Consider the following 8,816-nt stretch of genomic DNA (forward strand, 5'->3'; position numbering starts at 1 on the left):
CGCGTGAGGTTGAGGTCTGCTTTGCTGTCTCGCTCACAAAATTTCGAGCCATCGCCGACTTCACCTCAACTCCACATCACGACTTGAGGTTGGGGTCATTGTGAGGTTGAGGTCGACCTCATGAGGTCGAAGCCTCATGAGCTTGAACACCTCTGTTTGAGAGGGGGGCACCCCCCCCCCCTTGCCACGTGCCTATACAGGTAGCAGTACTCGCTAAATCCGTGCGGGTTTCGCTGAAGTATTCACCATTTCCGTTGTCAAGAGCACGAAAACCAGACCACCGTAGACCACCGAGGCGACGCGTTCCTCGTAGGAACACGTCGCCAAAGCGACCGGCGCCGCAAATCGCGCGCAGGTGCAAAAGATAACGTCACTGACGGAGCCCATGAGATACGCAAAGGACGCGCGGCTGTTGTAACGGTCGCGCGGGTCGAAAATCACCAGGCATATTGAGCAAAAGAAACTTTCCTTTCAGAAGATTCTCTTTCTCTATCCGTCCATCTATTGTGAGACGGTTCCTAGAATCAGCCTGGACAGAAGCCCTTGTAAGGTGCATGCAGGGTTCCCAAAATGAAAGGTCGTAAGCTCGAATCCTTGTTTAATCGTTGTCGTTCATTGCTTTTTGCTCTGGTGCCTTATGTGTGATCAGGGCTGTCAATAACTATAACCACATGGAAAATTCCCCGGGCAATCCACCTTCATGAGCATGTTTCGCATTTGACGTCTGCTACTAATTGTGGCATGTCTATGCTAGAAGGCGAAATATTAAACCTTTGCAGTTTGTCTCAAAACGTACAAATGGCTATGAGAAGCCAGTTCTTTTGTTGAAAGGACTAATCTCTCGCCTCTCTAAGTCCTTTTTTTTCTTAGAGTGTAGTCTGTGGCTATAGTTATTGACCGTATTTTACCACCATGAAGAAGCAAAGTCCATGAATTGTACGCCAGAGGGCATCGTTTATTGGTTCGGCTGCAATTGTGCCATAACCTTACTTTCCAGTTAAGGCTACGCAGATGCCATCGCCGACGCTTTTGGTTCCATTTGTCACTCCATTAACGAGGCAAACGCAAGGTTCTGTGCAGGTGCCATGATTACTGTAGTCGGCGAAAACGGTGCACTGCGTGAGAGAGGAAGAAAAAAGTGATATATATATATCCAACAAAGGAGTAAGCCGGGCTAGTTGGTACGTTCTTTCCATGGAAACAGCGTCGCAGACGGAACCATGAAAGGAAGACACACACACGGGCGCTGAATATCAACTGAAAGAAATTTATTGCGGCAACGTTAATATATAAAACCCATACATATGATAGAAGCATGAAACCTTAAATCTAGGTGACAAGGTTCTTCTAATCAGCCACCGAGAAATCTGATTTCTTTTCTTTTCAAGTTAACAGAAGGAGTGCTGATGCACTTCTTTCCTCGTTGATGTATGGCATACGCCTCAAACAGTTCGCAGTCAAGCTGGTTTTTGTATCGTTTAAGAACCTTGGTCCTGTCCAAAGTGGCAGTGCACTGGCATGAGGTCACGTGTTCAGGCAAGTTCTTCCTTGCTCTTCCCAAAGATCTTTACTGTCCGCGCTCAAAGAAAGCATCATGCCATACCTTTCAGCGCACTCCAAACTAGTTAAGCGAGCAGTAGCGACAAGCGCCATGAAGAAGGCCCTCAACCGGTCATGTCATCATCGCATCAATGAAAGCTTCGAGGGCCAGCTGCAACGACTGCGCACTGCTGGTTTCCCGGAAGCGGTTCTCCGTAGTGTTGGCAATAAGATCCTGGAAGACCTCCGGCAAGCGGCCGCAACGACGCAGGAGCACGAGGGCAGAGAGAGAACTGTTGTGATCCCGTACGTGGACGGCGTGAGTCATCCGCTGAAAAAAGCCTAAGTGCGGTCCGACATCAGGTTGGTTTTCTGGGCGCCAAACAAGCTGGAAAAACTTTGCAAGTTGGTCAATCGAGCAGCTACGTTGCCAAAATAGCGTGGAAAGAAACCGAAAAAGCTTTCCTTGATTGTACAAAGGGTTCGTCTACGATATTCCTTTATCGTATGGATCAGCATAAATAGGACAAACTGGGCGCTGTTTGAATGACAGGCTCAGAGAGCATAATAAAGATATAAAAGACGGCGCAAGGAAGAACTTGCCTGAACACGTGACTTCATGCCAGTGCACTGGCAGTTTGAACAGGAACAAGGCTCTTAAACGCTACAAGAACCAGCTTGGCCGCGAAATTTTTGAGGCGTATGCCATTCATCAACGAGGGGAGAAGTGCGTCAGCACTCCTTCTGTTAACTTGAAAAGAAAAGAAATTAGATTTCTCGATGGCTTATTTGAAGAATCTTGTCACCTAGTTTTAAGGTTTCATGCTTTTATCATATGTATGGGTTTTATATATTAACGTTGCTACAATAAATTTCTTTCAGTTGATAGTCAGCGCCCGTGTGTGTGTCTTCCATTCTTGGTCCGGTCTGCTGCGCTGTTTCCATGCAATATATATATATATATATATATATATATATATATATATATATATATATATATATATATATATAGTGCAAGGGAAATGACGTGGCCGGTATACATATCAGAGAAGTCAACAGCCACAGAGGCGATCGAAAATAGCGGATGTTTTCTTTTAATTTGTGTTGTTGATCAATGAAGATCATTAGTGTATATGTTATCGCTAGAAGATAATTGGCTACAAAAGCAGAAGAAAAACAATCACATGCCGCCAGTGGGAACTGAACCCTCGAGATCCAAATAACGCGTCTGGTACTATACCAACTGAGCTACCGCTGTCAGATCTTTTGCTTTCGGGGGTATTTTAAGTTTACGTGTGACCTTATCTTAAGTTGTGCTCACCCAACGCCACCCTCGTCCATAAGCGGCGTACGTAGTGCGTGCTGTATCACCTGATTACGCCCTATTCTCCTTGGTTCTGTGGCTGTTAGCTTCTCTGATTATATATATATATATATATATATATATATATATATATATATATATATATATATATATATATATATATATATATATATATATATATACATATATATATATATATATATATATATATATATATATATATATATATATATATATATATATATATATATATATATATATATATATATTTATGCTGCTTTATAAGTAATTTTCTTTAAACCGATTGATTGGCACTACAAATAAAAAAAAGAAAGATTAAAAACATTCCCCTATGCCCCTTGGTTTCCGTGACTGTTGGCTCCCTAATATATATATATATATATATATATATATATATATATATATATATATGAGATGCCAACAGTGACCGAAACCAAGGTGCATGTAGGAATGTTTCTATTTTTTTTAATTGTGGTGCTCATCAGTGGGAGAATAATACTTCAATTAAATTGTCGCTTAAGGAAAACTATTTAAAAAGAAGCAGAAAAAACAACCATGCCGCCGGTGTGATCCGAACCCGCGACCTTCTTATATATATATATATATATATATATATATATATATATATATATATATATATATATATATATATATATATATATATATATATATATATATATATATATATATATATATATATATATATATAGATATATATATATATATATATAAGGTAAAGGAAATAAGGGGCTGGTTTTTGACAAATATATGTAGGAAGCCAACAGTCACCGAAACCAAGGTGCATAGGAGAATCTTCTTTTTCAATTTTTTTTGTAGTGCTGATTAGTAGGAGAATAATACTTCGATTAATCTGTCGGCTGAAGAAAACTACTTACAAAGCAGCAGAAAAAACAACCATGCCGCCGGTGGGATCCGAACCCACGACCTCCGAATATTGCGTCCGGTGCTCTACCAACTGAGCTACGGCGACGGCTGTCCAATCTGCTGCTCTCGTGGCAATTTGTTTATTGCGTGTAAGCGAACCTTTAGAGTGTTCACCAGCGCCACCCTCGTCCATAGGACGTACTACGTCGGCCGCTATGGACGAGGGTGGCGCTTGTGAACTCTCTCAACGTTCGCTTACACGAAATAAACATAAATTGCCACGGAAGCAAAATAAAAATAAAAAAGGAACATTCCCCTATGCACCTTAGTTTCGGTGACTGTTGGCTTCCATCACACACACACACACACACACACACACACACACACACACACACACACACACACACACACACACACACACACACACACACACACACACACACATATATATATATATATATATATATATATATATATATATATATATATATATATATATATATATATATATATATATATATATATGTATAAAAGGTGATTTCTTGGCAGCTGATTGATCAATATAGAAAAAGTCACCAGAAATTGAAAAACAGAACAGGATTTAATTCACGACGTTTCGGCTGAAGGCCAAAGGCTGGTCCTCCAGCCGAAGCGTCGTGAATTAAATCCTGTTTTTCAATTTCTGGTGATTGTTTCTTATATATACAAATATATGCGGCGAGAATATAAGTACTTGGCTGCTATACAAGTATGTGGCGAAGTTTTTGCTTCGTTGAAGGAAACATTTTATTTCTCGCGACATTTCGACGTTTGATCTGGCACAGCGCATTGGGAGAGTCAGTGAGCACGCATGTAAACTTCTACCTGAGGGAGTGGTACAGCCTTTGTTAAAAGTTTAAAACACGGGGGGTTTGTTTTTGAACCACACCATGTGACTTATAATGAATCCCCAGCGTCGCAAACCTCCTGAAGGTGAGCAGATTTCTTGTCTTCCCCCTCCTATAGGAAGGACTTATAAGAGTGCTACATCTAGGAGCCCCACTGCACGGCCCACAAGCAAACCTCTCGGGCTATAAGCTTTTCACAAATGCTCTTCGTTGGTTAGCGAGGCTCCAGCGGTGTCTCGACGCCTCGACGGGGGTGAATCCGCTGTTCTCTTGAAGTCATTTTTTATTGTTATTTCTTTTACTGGTATGTTCATCTGTTTTACCATGCTATGGGATACCTTGGCCCTCTTCCTGCACAGAAATGGCTATTGAGTTCGAATTAAAAGGCTATTTCCTTTCACAATACACATTTAGAAAACCACTTCAACCTTTAATGACATTTCGTGTTGAGTTTGAATTACGAATTAGCTGCCGTGTTTTAATTGAAAGTTTACTGACCCAGTACAATGCATCCCATTCAGTATTACGAACGAACACAATGCAAATAGAATAGGTCCGACGACAAAAGAAAATCACGACCGCCGTTCTCTTCGGTCCCTTTCCTTTCGCGCCGTTTTCCATCATCATGTTCGGTCGCGAACTAGCCCATCAACATTAATTAAGCTTCTAATTCGGCTAAATTCCTCTTTAAAAAGTTGTCTGCTGCTTCTTTATCGTTTGGTATTCTAAATATTCCCCTCCCAATGCACTCTCAAAGACATGTATATTGTACATTTTCAACTAACCAACTGAAGTATTGGCGCTGGGCCCGCAATCGACACCACGCTTAGGCGGCGCCGCGACCTAATCTTCAAAGGATCGGTACACATGAAACCACGTCGTTTGCTCTGTTGCCCAGCTGATTTGCTGGCACATTCAGACTCTGTTCTCAAAGTTTTGCTGTAAAATATACCTTAGGAGCGCTGTTACATGGGCATTTCTTCGATAACGAGCTTCAAGAGTAGAGGAGTGTAATTACAGGAATCTTCCATGTTATAGTGGAACGCTTGCAACACCAGAACTGCGCAGTTGTTACCAAGCACCAAGCCATTGCTTCTAAAAAGGTGATTTGCTCACCCTAAAACGGAGTGTGTAAATACGAGACGGCATTTATTAGCAAACGATGATATGCACACAAGCATGACTAACGGGCGCATTTCGAAGGCGAATAGGTATGAGACAGTTTCGCGTATTAGATCTCGCAGGTTATTCCCGCTGGCAGGGGTATCATCTGGGTGGCCGGCCTACAGCGCTTGAAGTGATGAGTTGTACTGACGGGTCCGGGGGTCAAGGGTCTTCTCGACGGTAGAAGCCTCCACCACGGACTCGGCGACGGTTTTCGGAGGATTCGGGATTAGGCTGGTAAACAGTTGCTCTTTTATGCCACATTACACATTCAGCACTATTGAATCGACAAATCGCTTATGAGGAGGCTTCGCTTTCAATAACGAGACTAATTCAAACAGGCTCACCACAAGGATCCCCATTAAGTCCACTGCTATGGAACTTGACGAGAGCTGATATACTTAAATTAAAGCTCCCAAGAAACACTTACAAGCTTCCACAGACGATATTATACTTCTTATTATATTCAAATCTCGAACAGAACTGAAATGATGGTTTACGGTTTATGGGGGTTTAACGTCCTAAAGCAACTCAGACTATGAGGTAAGCCGTAGTGAATGGCTCCGGAAATTTCGACCACCTGGGTTCTTTAACCTGCACTGATATCACACAGTACACGAGCCTCTAGCATTTCGCCTCGATCGAAATGCGACGGCCGTGGCCGGGATCGAATCCGCGCCTTTCGGGTTGGAAGCCGAGCACCCTCACCAATGAGCCACCGCGGCGGCAGAACTGGGAAGAGTAGAAAATAAAGTTCTAGAAAATGTCTATTTTTGGGTACAAAAGACAGTCTTGGAGTTTAAACGAAGAAAATCAAAATTCACTACATTAGGAAAAGAATACGGTACTCGACAACCAATTTTAAATATGCAAAATACCAAACTTAGATGCAGAGACGAGATAAAAATACTCGGTGCTATTTTTGATCACAAACTGTCCTTTCTTGACTGCTTAAAATACGTTAGAGACGAAATAAATGCCCTAACTCCTAATCCCAACAGACTCACTAGATCAAATGGAGGCATACGAGGAGAACAGCTCAGGCAGATATATCTAAGAGAAACGGAACGAACTATTAACTATGCCTCACCAGTAGTTATAAAAAACTCGCTTAAGACAATACAAAGGCTGACTGAGCTAACCGGGACTTCAAAGTTATGGTAGGACAAGAGCGAATGGCTGCGCTTAGGTGGATGTCAGTGAGTAATTACTTCCTTATTAGGCCTGTAGTGTACGGTAGGAACGCACTAAATGGCGAGTAATACTTCCCGGTGTCTGCTGAACTTGACATGACTGCAGCAGCAGCCTTGTGCGCGGATTTGGTTTGGGCTCACTCTCCAGCACAAAAGTACCGTCCATGTCTACCCTGTGGCCATATACCTCGCAGTGCTTGGCCACTGCGCTTCGCTCACTTTGACGGCAGCTTTGTGCTGCTTCATCCATTCTGTGAAATGTCTTGTATCCACAACGTACAACGCCGGGCACTCAGAGCAGGGTGTTTTGTACACAACGCCTTGGGCCGTTTCTTTAGGATGACGGTATTTCTGGCGGGGCAAAAGCTGGCCGATGTTGGTTTGAATATTGTTCGCACTCCTTCCTTTCCGAGAACACGAGACGAAGTGCAGCTGACACCTTTTGCGCACAGAATGCATACGGATCTTTATGGCATTGATATGCTTGGAGAAGTTATAGAATTGTTTTGGCTAAGTCGTTTTTTGGTGTAAGCAATCAGAGAAATCTGGGCTAATTGGTTGTAATTCATATTAAACTTACGACTAGAGCTTAAGACGAGGGCATAGAAAAAGAATCAAACAGGGCAAGCGCATTTTTGGTTTCAAGTGGTACGTTGAATGAATCTGCTGGGGTGTCCTTTTCTTTGAATGCCAGCGAAAAAATAGTCGTCATCGCTTTTACAACACCGCGGAAAACTGCTATCCGCATTCAACGCAGCGCCGTATCCTACCGGCAGTTTCTCCGGTCCTCAAAGTGTTTTCGTGACATCTTGAACAATCACAGGCGGCGAAACGACCGGAGATGTGGCCCGTGGCTCCGGCTGCATGACATATGCACCTTCAGGTGCATGCTTTAAATCGCGGTTGAGGTCTCCGCCGATATGCCGAGAAGTGAGAGCTACTGCGCCTTTTCCTTTACTCAAAAACCAATTTTCGTATCAAAAATTTTGACGTAACCAAAAATGACGAAGCGTAATAGTACGTCGTAACTGGAATGCCGAAGTGGTGTAGTATGCGGTAACCGGAAACGACGAAGTGTAGTGTTTAGTAACCGGAAATCTCGAATCGTCGTATGCCATAACCGGAAATGTCTAAGTGGTGTAGTATGTGTTAACCGGAAATGACAGCATGCCACACTTTACGTTTTAAGACAAAAAAATCACGGTCAAAGGCATGCTTTCGCACTCCTCCACGTAAGCAGACTTAGGTTCCCTCAGAATTTTTGCGAATCGCGGGTAGATATTGGAGTACGGAAAACTGTAGGATGAAGTTTAAAGCCCGATTTTCACAATAAATGCTTCAGTGTCCCTATGATAGGCGACTAAGTGGTCATTCGTCTTTTCAGGATATGGTAGTGAGAGAATGTTTTTCATGCGGATGTACTTGGTTTCCTCACTTTGGCTTTGGCTTAGAATACCTGTACGGGCTTACCAGAAGGCAGCCGACAATGCATCTGATATGTCATTACTTCCTTTGCCTCTATAATTGCGGCCTTATCTAGCATTTCTTGACACCAGTGTTTTCAAGCGAGTTCAGAGGATGTAGATTCAATGAGTCACAAAATCCAATTTTCGACTTTAAACGTAGACCTTACTTGTTGGACCTGCCTTCGCTCCAAGGGGACGTTAGTGCCCTGATCAGTGAATTGCTACCTGTGCCAGAACCTTGGAACTGTTGAAGAATGAAATTATTTGTGTTGTGTCATTTTAACCAAATGTTAGCGCTAGACATCGCGTAATAAGCCGGAAGCACTCCCAGAGCGTG

The 8,816-nt window shown here is 42.7% G+C and overlaps 1 non-coding gene across 1 annotated transcript; it reads right to left on the reverse strand.

The window, feature by feature from the left end:
- Positions 1 to 3,802: 3,802 nt before the first annotated feature.
- TRNAL-CAA (transfer RNA leucine (anticodon CAA)) lies at positions 3,803 to 3,875 on the reverse strand. The gene has a single exon. It is a non-coding gene; the product is annotated as a tRNA-Leu (tRNA).
- Positions 3,876 to 8,816: the final 4,941 nt, after the last annotated feature.

This window comes from Amblyomma americanum, chromosome 2 (genome assembly GCF_052857255.1).
Source record: "Amblyomma americanum isolate KBUSLIRL-KWMA chromosome 2, ASM5285725v1, whole genome shotgun sequence".
Lineage (NCBI taxonomy): Eukaryota > Metazoa > Arthropoda > Arachnida > Ixodida > Ixodidae > Amblyomma > Amblyomma americanum.